General features: G+C 51.6%; 1 long non-coding RNA gene across 1 annotated transcript; it reads right to left on the bottom strand.

Annotated features, from left to right (window-relative positions):
- Nucleotides 1-164: 164 nt before the first annotated feature.
- On the bottom strand, nt 165-12,409 carry LOC131211467 (uncharacterized). The gene is made up of 3 exons (XR_009156898.1): nt 12,346-12,409; nt 9,964-10,374; nt 165-249 (listed from the first exon to the last, which is right to left on the bottom strand). It is a non-coding gene; the product is annotated as an uncharacterized LOC131211467 (long non-coding RNA).
- Between the last annotated feature and the right edge of the window lie 1,350 nt (nt 12,410-13,759).

Below are 13,759 nucleotides of genomic sequence, written 5' to 3'. Positions count from 1 at the left end.
CAGTAACTCTGCAGTGGAGGTTGGCTTTGCCTTGTCGAGTCCCCGTCGGATTCTTTTCACTTCTGTCACGCCGCCGAAGATTCGCTTTCGAAGACCGGTGCGCACGATATGGATTGTTCTGATTTATTACTATCTACTAGTTTGCAGTGCAGAAACGGGTAGAACCCTGTGGAGCTTTCCGTGGGGCGGCCTACAGTGTGACCCGTTCACTGTCGTGCATCAGTCAGGGACTTTCCATCGAGGAAAGATCTGTAACGAAAAAGACGAATAGTGGGTCAAAAGGTGACGGACGCGAGAAACGGGCCAACGCCAACGCCGAATGAAATGTAAATGAAACCGACTAACGACGAATTTGATGGCCAGCGAACAACGGTCGATAATTAAACTCTTCTTTAATCAAGAAACGGTGAAAGATAAACAAATAATTAGAACCAGACAGACAGAGGATGAAAGCAAAAACCGTGTTAACTAATTATTCCAATTATCTTCGTCTGAAGGGTCTGCCGCCCGCCCGCCCGGGGCCCTCAAAGTAGAACGAACAAACGTCAAGGTCGTAAAAGGCACAATCGAAAGGCGCAGCGAAAGTGACGGAGGCGCTAGTAAAAACCCACCAAGAATCAGATAACGAAAGAAAGAAGGAAGCGGAAAAGGAAAAGCGATAGAAAAGAGCCGCATCGTGGCAGAAGAAACGTCGAAAAGACGGAAAACCGAAGAGCGAACCCAACGGGAAGAGCTGACAAGTCGTGAAACAAATGCAACGACGTCGATGGCGCCGTCGCCGACGGCAGGTTAATTGGAATCCCTCCGCGGGAGCAGCGTGACCGTCGAGAGTCGGGCGGCCCATCGAGTTTCTTCCTTCTCTCCCACACACTCACTCCTTCTGATTCCCGACGTTCCTCCCCCTTGGCCGGCCGACCGGGAATCGGATTTCGGATCGGTTTCAGGTTTCTCGCCAGCCGGGCGGGACGACGAAATGGGATATGCCAACATAATCTCGCTAAGGACATCACGCTACCAGCGGAGGCCGCCGCGGTCTAGGCGCCGTGATCCGAGCAAATGATCCACTAATAGCTTACACCACCTGTCTTTGGTTTAACGGTCCCCGGGCCCCGGGCGCGGCGATCACGCCGAGGGTGGTGCTCTTGATTGCCACCTCAAAAGATGTTAAGCCGACCGCCGATGGACGATAATCGAGAGCGCACGCGAAACTTGGGTACGGCCGAAAGCAGCGAGCCACTTTAACACCTTCTCACGGCTGCTGCCCGGGTCTCGGTAGAACGGAAACCGGAAACCGAAGTCGAAGCGGGGAGCGCGCACAGTGCGACGAATGAGGGTTGACACTCGCACCATGGTTCAGCAATTATTGGAGCTCGATTAGCTCGCAGGGGTCAGCATTTAAATAAAGGGTGAAGCATCTAGTGCTCAATTTTTAAATTACCCCTTGCTTGACCTTGAAAACGTCAAACTTCATTCTGGAAATTGAAAGCATATACTAGGCTGTTCAATAAGTTCGTATACTAAATATACTTAAGCCTTATACTAAATCTCTGTAAGTGAATCGACGATTTTCCAATACGATATCCTAATTTATTCTACGATTTCCGATTTTGTGTCTGCTTTTCGACGTTTCGACATGGATCGTCTTGAAACGACCACCTTCAAACTCAGAAATCCCTCTTTTAACTATCAGGTGAAAAGTTCCTTTAAACACTTTCAACATTCGTTCAAAAATCTCCTTTGCTTTTAAACCTTCCAAAAAGAAAAATTAAGTCACTGCACGATACTTGATTTTTTCCATTGTTAAAATACATGTGACTCGTCGGTACTAAATGGCTTGTAAAAAAAAATTAAGTGACCGATTGAAATGAAACTTCACATACGTTCATTTGAAGAGTGTACCAATATAACAAAAAACAATCAGGCTCGTAGCAGCGCTCTTTGTTACCGACCATACGAACTTATTGAACAGCCTAGTAGTAAAAACTTTAAAACTGGCGATATGGCCGATCATGTCGCCAGATGAATGGATCTAGAAGGAGCCGCCGTAACTTTCTGAAGAAGTTTTGCTGAAGAAGACACTGCTGTTTTTACAGGGCTTATGGTTTGACTGACGAGTCTTAGGACTACTTGTAACCGCCCTTTTTGTGGGGTATTCAGAGAGTTTTTGATAAGTTATGGGCACCCAAGAACAATAATGGTTTCCCTCTTCTTTCCTTCCTTGAAAAGGTTAATTTTCTATTTTCGAAGCGCAATTGATGGATCGGAACAGCGAAAACTGATACCGATTCTAAAACGGAAGCTGCACCCAACAAGTGGGTCTATACACCGAAGAACGTAGCTCAAGTAGTGTCAGGGAACTTGTTGGCCGCACCGCCTGCCATACCGAAACCGAAGCAGGGTATGTAAAAAACATGCCAAAAACAAGCATAATCCGCCCGGGGACCGGTGGCCGGCGGATACACTTCACAGTACACCCCCCAATCCTGGCCGCCTTCGGGGGTTTTAATGGGTTCGTTGTACGCCCCCGATGAGTCGGAATTTCACACCGCGAGGGTCGCCCTGTTTATGGCTGACCAGAGTTAATGAGTTCTTTCCGTTGCGCGCCCGCAGCACGGTTGACATCTGTCGATAAGGACTGCGCTCGATAGGGACGAGCGTGAGCGTGAGTGTATATGTGTAGGCAGGCGAAGGCATGGGGACAGGGCACCCTCCACCAGCAATCAATCGGTGGTAATTTATTGTTCCATTTACGTGCTGCTATCGGCCCGTGCGTGTTTAAAGTGCGTACTCGGCTACCGAAACGCGGGACGCGCCAGTTACCTTATCTTCCGTGGTCAGCCCGCGTACTCCAGCGGAATCGAAGCGACTCTCGGATGCAACTTCATCTTTACTTCAGCCCGAGAGGGGCGTAAAATCTTGGGGCCCGGTTCCATCAGAGTCCGGGCCGGCATTCCGGGGTGCTGTGAATTGGCGCACAATTTGACTTTTTAATGCTTCGAAGCCACAAATCCACCTGACCCCGTTCGAAAGGAAGAGCCACCGCCAGCAGCCTCTTGGGCGGGGAGGCATTAAGCATTCATGACACCCCATTCCGCGTTGGAGTCGATTGACCATTAGACGTGAAAAGTGGGTGCCACAAACAAACCGGACACTTTGGACAACAAAAGGATTTACGGTGCCGTGTGGTTGAAGAAAATGTCTTGTTCCTTTCACGCTCTTTTTGACAGCCCGTTGACACCGTTCCCGCGGTGGATTTTTGCTGCCGCCCAACCACCCCGGGAACTGGGGCCTCCGAGCGGACGCCGATATTTTGACACCGATGCGAAATTCGCATCGCCAAAACCGACGTCGTAATCGTAGTACTTTTGGCCGCTACCAGCACAGCGCAACGGCCAGCTCCCTATTGCGCAGAGGTGCTCTCTCGGGGATTGATGCAAGAAGGGCCGGCTCGGGGGCTGAGCCGAAAGCACCTTATTAGCGTCACGCAAGTTTGCTAAACACACCTCGCGATCGAAACCGGGAAAACAATGTATCCCAATGGGCCGGTGGTGCGCTACCGGCGGTGCTGGCTGGCTGGTTGGCGGGGTTCACGATCCTGCCGCGGACGATCATTACCCCTTCGTGGAGCCTCAGTTTTAATGAAGAAATATAAGTACGCTCGATTTCATCCGTCAATCCGTCCGGCCGGGAGACTCCGCCGATCCTAGCGATCGGCCGGACGGACACAAATACCTGGCCCGTGACGTGTCACGCACGCTGCAGATTTGCAACCGCCGAAGAAGCCGGCGGATCGCAACAAAATCGCAACCACCGAAAAGTGATCGCATTTTCGGCGTGCCGCCCGCTTCGTTACGCGTGCGCCCGGACCTCGGGAACGCGCGCAGAGGCGGGCCACCGTCGCCACCGCCACCAGCATTCCAATCTGATGTTGAGCCACCCGCCCGGTGTGGACCCGGGTGGACCCGGGTGGACGTATGGTTGGTCGCGCGAAATGGGGTCGCGCGCAAAACGCCGCGATCTTAGGCATAGGCGCCGGCGTTGCGCCGTGGCCAACAATTTTGCGCTCGCGGACCATGTTTTGACGATGTCGGTTTTTTGTGGCGATAATCTTGCCACTGGCCCGGCCGTTTAAAAAGCAATAAAATGATTCATTACTCTCGGACATGGGCGCGATCGGTGTGATCTGTTTGTTTACACAGCGAGCCGCGGCGCCGCGCCGTAAGGACTAATTGCCAACGGTGGCAGTGTGTAATCGTTTCCGTGGCACACGCGCCGAAGGAAGGCATTTGGCCGCACAATAGAATACGGCCATATTCTGCACCGGAGTGGCCCGAATGGCTGGCCAGGTCTTATTACCCGTTGCGGTTGGCGTCTCGTAAACCGCAAGCACCGTGAGAGTTCCCCGAGCCCTATTGGGATATGCTTTTCGATGGGAGGCGCGGCCGACACACAAAGAACAAATAACCAGGCTTGGAGGGTTAGCTAACCGCCGGCGGGAGCAGCACGAAAGTTTGCCATAAATTCGCCATAACTAAACGCAGCACGCAGGCGGGCCGAATCCGGTGGCCCAGCCGTCGGTCGCAAGAGGTACGGCGCGAAAAGCAGGAGTTATCCAACGGTAAAGCCACCTTCGCCGTGGCGTGAGCATAAGACGCTAGCGCCGAGATGGTGGGAAGCGAATGATTAGATTATGATCTCGATCGTGTTGCCGTGTTGCGGTGATGGCCCGGCTCGGGCCGGCTCGGCCCGGCCCGGCCCCGGGTCATCTTGATGTGATAAGGGGGCGTATTAATGTTTCGCTTTTTAAAGGGCTTTTTATCGCGCGGCCGGCAAAATTGCCTAACGAGCCGCGTGCGAGCCCGAACTCGCACTAATTGGTGCCACGATAATTGGGTTTCGGTTAACATTTGTGGGCAACAATGAATGGAGTGTTCGTATTCTTTTGGGAACCATCATAAAATGGTACTGGGCAACAACTTCATTAAGATCGCGAAAAGCCGAAGCCCCGAAAAGTGACTGGCCAGCCCGGGGTGTGTGAACCTTCGTTTGAACAAAGAGCAATAAAGCACGGACACATTGGTTGAAACTAACGCGCAGGGGGTTTATAAATTAATAACAATAGATGGTAAATTGTAAATTAATTTTAGTTCTATGTATTTATTTATTATTATTAGAACGGGCGGAGTTGTGTTAAGCACCACCTTAAATCTTTGCACCTTAAGTTGACGGAACTGTCAGGGTTCAAACTGACGCTTAGAAACCGATTAATCGGTGCAACGAGACGGGCAATAAATTAAAGCCTCCCATTAGCCGCTTCACGTCGCTTGAACAAACATACTCAACATTCTAAAGCTCTTAAAAACGCCCCTTCAGCGCCACTGGCATCCGCAATCCGGGCGTTGCATAATTGATAACACGAAATAGGCGTAGAAAAAATGTAAACATGCGTAAGCGTAAATCACAGCCCCGCACACGGAAGGTGTTAAAAACGGCCCCCGGCGTAAATCAAACCCCCGGCCAGCCAGCTGGATGAAGAAACCAAACCGCCGTTCACGGCAATCGCGATTTCACGGCCAACGGATTTCGGCTGTTGGGCCGCGTCGGGTGTCTTTCGACGAAATCAGCCGACCGAACCATCGACGGATGCAACTTTATGTAACCCCAACGCCACCACCAACAGCGCTGGATGCAGTTGTTGCGACGGCGAGTTTAAAGTGATTATTTGTTTAACCTCGAAACCGAAGGAGCAAACCGAACGGAACGGAATTTTTATTAACTTTTACACCGGTCCACCCGGACGGAATGTCATAATATTGTGTGGCTCGGACGCGAAGGTTTTACACGTTGGACCATCATCAAAATGCGCGGCCCGACCGAGTGGGTTCATAATTTAACCGCAACCCGCCCGGCTGGTATTTAACCGAACGAAGACACCTGGGCTGTTGCTGCCCCGCTTTGGCAACATCGACGGAGACGGCGCGGGGACCGCCACCGCCTGTCACCGGCTGTCAAAATTGCGATTCCCGAAAAGAACCGTTCGGATGTTTGGTTTTAAATTGAACTGTAAGACACAAAAAGAAACCCACCATTTGGCGCGACAAGAAACAGGGAAGATGGCCTGGAAAGAACCGCGCAAAAAAACTATGGTGTGCAGCAATCGATTACGCGGCCACCGCTCATAGACGCCACCCCGCCGAATGCGGAAGCATGATTAAAAGCATAAAAAATCCATCACCAAGGTCATCGTCGTCGTCGTTGCCGGTCGAGTGAGCGTGAGCGAGTGAAAGGAGCGAGCGCCACCGTGAGCCCCACAATACGGGCAACAACGACAAAAAAAAGAATGGAAGGGTGAACAATGTTGAAGAGTAGAAACATCAGGCAGAGTACGCGGTGGAATCTGCGCGTGGAAGCAAAGGTTCTGCGCGTACGAGAATCATTTGCACATCCTTTCAAGCGATGCCCTGTAATGGGCCCATTGTTTCGCCGTTGAATGACTAAGCGCTACACTAAATTACGTTGCTATGAAAACATTTGTCACATCAAACTTCACTAGATAAATTGCATGTTTATATGATAAAAATATTTAATTTTAAATACAGCGAGCGCCATCGGATGAACTGAAAACTGAACTGCTTAATCTAATACACTGACAAATAATGCGAACGAGAGAAATAAATTGCAAATGCTTAGTAGAGCCAGGATCATGACATCATTAACAGTAAACATATTGATTGCAGTGAAGCGTTTTTACAACCTATGACTGAAGGCAATTGTAAAAGGAATGATTTAATATTTAAATAAAATTTTACAATCAAACCGAACCGAAGATCTCTCTACTGCTGCGCATCTCCGACACTCCACAACACAATCACATTCTTTTGCGTTTGTTTTTCCTGCATTCTCGGCTCGTCTCGGGCTGCACTGCACTTTTGCTGCAATCAATTGTTGCGGATTCGCGCCGCGTGTCTCTCACGCCACGTTCAGCGCATCCCGTGTCCCGCTCGCGAACAATGCGGCTGTTGTTGTGTTTTGTCGGAAGAGAGACCCGACTTCCCGACTTCGCCAATCGGCGGCCCTCTGCCTCTGCTGCCACGTTTTGCGTTTGTTCTATTTTCTCTCCGCAACCAACCGACCCAACCGATTCACGGTCGACCCCCACCAGGCGACTCTGGGCTGGGATGCAGGCAAACAAACCAATAAAAACACCCACCGCAGCCACACAAATCAATGAAATTAAAGAGATCTTCTGAGTCATGGATGCCGCCGCGGGGTGTTCGCGAGTTAATAAACAAAAAATCAAACCACAACGGTCTGCCGATGGTAATGGGTGCTCAAGTGGTCGATAAAAGAGAGATTCGATTCGCAGGCGGGGGTAAGTAAGGCTGGGAGAGGAGAGCACGAGAGTCACTTCTTTGTGATGGTGGCCGGCTCTTGATAGCGAACATACATAAGAGCCAGCGCTCTCAAGAACTCGGCGTCGTCGCAGCTTCCGGTCGCGATTGTCATTCGGATCGATGACCTGCGGTGACTTTTTGAAGCCGCCTCAGACGATCGAGGTCTCGAGGCGCGTTTGCGTAACCTGGCCCCAACGACGACGACGACGACGAGAGACGAGAACAATAAATTCCATTAAAAAACGTGTGCAATGGAACGTGGGCCTCAATCCAAACCCCCCGGTTCAAAAGGACACCACCGATTGGAAGCTAATAATGGCAGATGGCCAGGCGCCAGGGGGTTGCAGATTAAAAAGTCTGCATTTTATTGCCCCGTCATAAATCAAAAGGGTAGCCAACAAAAGCACGGGGTTTTTTTACGGGGTGACCATTGCACGAATCCTCAAAGCGATCATAAATTCGTACGCACTCCTCGCCGTAACAGCATCGCGTCGCGCAGTCGCCAAACGGCAGCGAGGGAGCGCAAACTAGTGACATTACTCTCGTCCGGGCCCAAGCACATAAGTATGCTAATCGGGGCACCCCCCCACCCAGCGCCAGGGTTCAAACCGACTCTCGTGATCGTCGTCGTAGTTGCCAAGTGGTCGGACACTTTATCTTCCACTTGCAGTGTGCGTGCCACACTGTCGACGGAACAAAGTGTCACGCTCACTCCGAGGCCAAACCCCGTGCGCTCGGTTTGAAGTGGAGTTGCAGTTTCTAATCATCGCCCAACACCCACTGTGGCCCCCACTGGCGGGGACCAGCCAGCTTACGCAGCTGCTGCATATTTATGTCGACCGAGCCGACTGGGCAATCCAGTTATTATTGGACACCCTATCGGTGGGGCAAACGCCAAAAAATCCCCCACCACATTTAAAAGACACCCCGAGAACAATCGGCCATTCGGCGCGACCGCAGGCGCGACAGGACCGCGTGTGCGGCTTGGCAAGTGTGGCCAACGGGCACCAAGGCTCACGCTACGATTAGATTAGAAATGGGTCAAACCGTTTAGGAAGAGGCCTGAACGTTCGTTGCTGGTCCGGCGAATGGAGCCCGCCTCGGAGCAACCGGGTTACGTATTGATTTTATTGCTTCTTCCTGTCTAGACGAGGGCTGTCAGTTCGTCGCCACGCAGCAGCGCCACGTTCTGCCGCAGGCGCGGTCGCCCACGAGGCGCTAGGTTGGGGACCATTTTCTTACTCTTTGTCGCCAAGCTCGCGGCGTTACCGTTACCGTTCTTTTCTTCGCTCGCCACACGGACGGATCACTAATTCGCCAACGAGTGGTGTAAGTTGTAAAACCGCCGTAAGTTCCATTCCGCGCCCAACAATCCACGTCATTGTTCCGCCAGCACGAACCCGATAGCCGATAAATAGAAAGGCACAGAAAGTGAGAGCAGCTTGGGTGTTCGGTCGGCTGATGGCATCGTTTTCGTTGTCGTGTTTAGGTGAGTTGTCCTTGGGACGGCAGCAGATAACACACAGGAGACCTTTATCTATTCCCAGAATTGAACACACCGCGCGAAGGGTGTAAGTGCTCCATTACTGGAAGGCAAAAATGCGCCACACGGCGTTGAGTCAGCGCCGCAAGTGTCATCATTTGGGGTTTCTCTTCTACAAACAAACCTTACTTCCACCATTGCACAACAGGAACTGTGCTCGAGCCAGGCAGGGGCTGATCTCAGCAGCGTTTAATGATGGATTAGCATGAGAATGCAGAAGGCGGCTGAAGGCGGTTCGTCACCCAACGCGGTTCGAATGATACCGGTAAAGGGGTGCACTTTGAGGTCGTTTCGAAATTGAATCTAATCGCACCACGACCACCACGTAGCAGACCGGGCTTATCAGTGCGTAAAGGCAGGCCCCGGTGGCGCACATGTATGTAACGAATAATGCTGCGACCGATGAAAGGGTGGCCTTGCCGCCGACCAGCCCAGCTTGTTGATGTTGCGCGTAGTTACGATAGATAGTCGCCTATCAAGCAGAAACTCCACGCTGCAACACGCTCGTTGTGGCCGTTTCGCCTATCGCAGTAGCAGGGCGTAAGCATAAGGGACCGGGCGAGGTGCGTGCTGATAAGGGCGTGCGAGAATACGAGTTCGTGAGGAAACATCGTCAAGATGCGAGATGCTTGGGTAACTTATTTACTTCTTTCGCCTTCCTCAATCAACCAAACTGATTTGTACTCGTTCGAACTCTAACGAAGGGATGACAAGCGGACTCCAGAAAAGCAGGAGGATGGTTCTTCTCTAAAAGCAAGCGGAGACAATGACGTGGAGCGATTAATCGGCGCAGGAGTGAACTGAAAAACCGAACAAAAAGACAGATTCGCCGGAGGAAAATTAAAAGAAAACAGGGGACGGGCTCATAAAATAAATGTCTCCCGCGGCGCGACAACCGCGAAAAGACGGCGAGAGGAAACGAAAAAGAGTGCAATGAAGCGGCACCCAAACCCTGCAGATTGCGTCGTCGTCAGTCAGACCACATATTAAAACACCACCAACACAGACACAGGCAAGCATACGTACCGAATGATTTCCGTTCTCTCGGCTCGCCGGGTTGTTAGTACGCCTGGCACGTCTTTTTTTGTTTGCCTTGCCTGGTGCTCTCTCTGTCTCTCTCTGTCTACTGCTGCGACTCCTCAGCCGCTTCCGGTTCCGTCGATGTCTGACACGTTGTGACTGCTGCCACTGCACTGTCCACGGTTCCGGCCACTGCTGAATGGTGGTGGATCGCGAAGGATACCATGCTGCCGCGGCGGATGTTCACTACTGTTCCGTCGGCGCGGCACCGTCTTTTCGAAACACTTTCGCTTCGTTCGCACTGTTCGCGGGCAAGAGCACTGCAGCGAGTTCGTTCTGAAGCTCTATTGTTTTGCACGGTTACCCGGTCACAAGGAAAACACTAAAAACTCGGATTGCTCGGTCGAAAATGAAGAGCTGGAAAAAGACACACATTTTTCAGCCGATTAGCGACGACAGCAGACAGACTACATGCTCCACAGTTTACTATGTTTCCGGTTGCGAAAGGCCGGTATGAGAGACTTGCGCGAGAGAAGTATGCTATGGCACATTGTAGCCTGACGAGCGAGAGCGAGAGCATGGTTTCGGAGAAGCTTCTCTTGGAAACGTCAAAATACAGAATTGTCCCCAAAGGAATTCAGAATCGACGTTGCTTCACAAACAGACGCAGGCCGGAGCTGGTGACAATAGATTCCGAACGTACCAAGCGAGGACTTCGTTCGCTGTGCGGGTCATAAATTTGTTCCCTTTTTTTCTATTAACCCCTTCCGTGGCTCCGCGGCCCGCGAAGTGAGCGAAGCGGACGAACGAAGGATCAAAAGGAAACGGCCAATTGAAACGCGGGTCCGAAAACGCGACAAGCAATAACAATAATAGAAAGAGTGAGAGAGAGAGAGAGAGAGAGAGAGAGAGAGAGAGGGAGAGATCAAAACAAGCAAAGCAACACAAACAGCATAACAAATGCGACACCAACCGCCTCGTGCGTCGTGTGTGGTGCGCGGCGGCGGCGGTGGAGATCTGCGGTCGTGACCCACGGAAACCATGGGCGCTGGCGCTGGGAAGAAGCCCATGAAGAGGGAAGACCAGACCAGAAAAAAGAAATGGCCAGCGAAACAATGCGACAGAAACTCAGCGGCCGGACTGGAAAACTCCGGCCAGCTCCAGGGAAATTCCTTTCGCGGTGCGATATGCCGCCGCCGCCAGTCGATAGGCTCCTTCGGGCGAGTGAGTGTGTGCGTGTCCCACCTCGCTGTTGGTGGTGGTGCGTTTTCTTCCTGCGGGCTTCCTGTTTGGACAGCAGGCGACGTGTAGGTTTGACGTGTAGAAAGCATTGTAGCAATATTTACATCAGCTGGCCACGGCACGGAACCGAAGCGATTTGTTTAGTGAAATGCCCTTGCGTAAGGAGTTTTCAAAAATTCTACATTCTTTGTTCATGATTATTTTTTCACCTTCGAATCTAGAGCGCCAAGTGTTTCTCGGTCGGGCTGCTTCTAACGAACGGGAAGCGCGGCCAGCATCCGGACGACCGCCCGAGAGGGGGGAGGGAATTTAGGGGTGACGAAGCGCATAAACATAAACGGAGCGACGCCCGGGGCAACGGTTTCGTTTTTTTTTTTTTGGGGCGGCTGAATTAGCAGCTGAGCGCAGGCAGCAAAGGCGCGGGCAAGGAGATGGAAGTGAATGAAAAAAGTCATTCGACTAAAACCAACATTTCAAGGCCTACTGGTCGAGGCTGGGGCCAGGCCGGCCCGGGCTTGATTGGCTGGCGGCCAAAGCCCAGCGAGTCTGCAGAGTCTGTTGCAACCAGCCCTGCGCCTTGGCCCGAAGCATAGCCGGAGGCCCCGAACGACTGGACTGGAGCAATGTTGCCACTGTGTGGAAAGAACAAACTTGTGGGATGGGCCAGCATCCGGGGAATGTAGCATCATCATTCACGCTTCAAATGGTTCGATGTCCTTGGAAGGGAAACTGATACCAAGTAGGCTCTTTGCCTCACTGTTTCGTGGAATTCTCGTTCGTGTCTTTATCCGTATCCTGGCGATGATGAGAATCCGTCCTAGAATCGTTTCCAGTCACTGAGGCCCGCGGCAGGATGTCATTCAAGGAAGGAAAGGAGTCAGCACACTCTTTCTCTCTCAGGGCACACACTAATATTCACGGCCCGCGGGCAGGACACACAAACACGTTCGCTTCATATTTTTGATGCACCACACAACAAATCGGTCCGCGGAAGAACAAAACACTGGGGCTCACTGGAAAACTATGCGCTGGAAACTAGACACACGCCAAAGTGGGCATCGCGCAATCGCAGCTCTTGCGTGTGTAGTCGCCGACCAGCTGAGTAGCGGGGCACGGCATTGGCACTGGTTTCTAGTGGTTCCTTACCGCGCAGCACACGAAACAACGCAAGTCCGCACTGTCGCAAGTCAACGTCCGACGCCGGCAAAAGTTGGAAATTTTTTAAATTTTTTTTCCGGCTGTTACTACTCCTGATTCAACCGATTTTTGAACCTAACTTTCGAACTTCGAACCTGACCACGAACTTCGGGCCAGCGGGTGTGAGCGAGACACAACGTACGTTGAGCCGGTCGTCTCGTTCGGCTTCGGACCGAGCTTCGGCCATCTCACGCGCGTGAGAAGGCCCGCTTCTCACCAACGGTTGCAAGAAAGGGATTTTAAAAATGTGATTTCTCGATGTTCTGGAACATATTTTCATTTTATATAATTAACCAAACCCTTATGAAGCAACAAAAAAATTAATAATCGAAGCGCTTATATTTAACGACCATATATTGAACTGCCACGTGTCCTGGAGCCTGCCGCGCGCATCCTGGGCGCGTACCGGAATCACGGAAGGGTTCCGGCTGGACATGCCGGAACATGTGGGTGCATGCTGCGTGCGTGTGTGTTTTTGAATGGGTCGATGCCAGCGGTGACATTGAAATTATGGCGAACGATGACTCAAGCCTGCGACAACAGGATCCGAACATGAGGCCGTGCGAACCGAAGAAGAACGCAAAAAAAACCCGGCCAATCAGCGTAAAGTAGTAAAGCTCATGATTGAGAGGTGTAATTTACTTATTTTACTGTTATGACTGCACTTTATCGAAAGTACACGCTATTGAAATGGGAGAAAAAGGAAAAACAAACCACGACAGCCACGACGCGTCTGGATTATCTCGGGGAAGCCTTTTTTGCGTCATATTCCGATCGTCCATCAAGTCATAAAGATATCATGCACTGCTGGTTTGAGTGTGAACCTGACCCTCGTGGCTCGTTGGTGGTACGTGTTTTATCCAAGCACTGTTTACCCTTAACGCATCCCAAGTTTACATTTTCCCATCGTAAAAAACGGAAGGAAGTGCATTTCTGTTCATGCGGTGCAGCAAAACAAACGACTCAGAGATTATTTGTCCTGCCAGCTAGTGGGGAAAAAAAAAAACAAACCCAAAGGTAGTCAAAGCGGTGGGCCCAGTGTCCAGCAGAAGCCCTCTGCGCAAACTGGCGGGTGCTTTACGTGTAGAAAATAAAACACTCGCATGACGCATGACCCACAAACACTAAGCACGGAATCAGGAAAAACTGCAACTGCCGCAGTTTTCCTCGGTGCAACGGCCCTGACGCACGCATTGCGATGCACCAAGCCGCGGCCAGGGCACGTCGTCGTCGCCGAACCGAACCACAAAGTGCATCGCATCGCGGTGTGATTCACGGTCACACCCGTAGGCTTCGTCCTCCAGCCGAGAAAAGGCGTTTTCCGTGCATCCCCCCGTACCCCATATCTCCGTCATCGCGCGCC

Source organism: Anopheles bellator, chromosome 2 (genome assembly GCF_943735745.2).
Source record: "Anopheles bellator chromosome 2, idAnoBellAS_SP24_06.2, whole genome shotgun sequence".
NCBI classification, from domain to species: Eukaryota; Metazoa; Arthropoda; class Insecta; order Diptera; family Culicidae; genus Anopheles; species Anopheles bellator.
The sequence above is the reverse complement of the archived record's forward strand: the minus strand, read 5'-3'. Positions and strand labels throughout refer to the sequence as shown.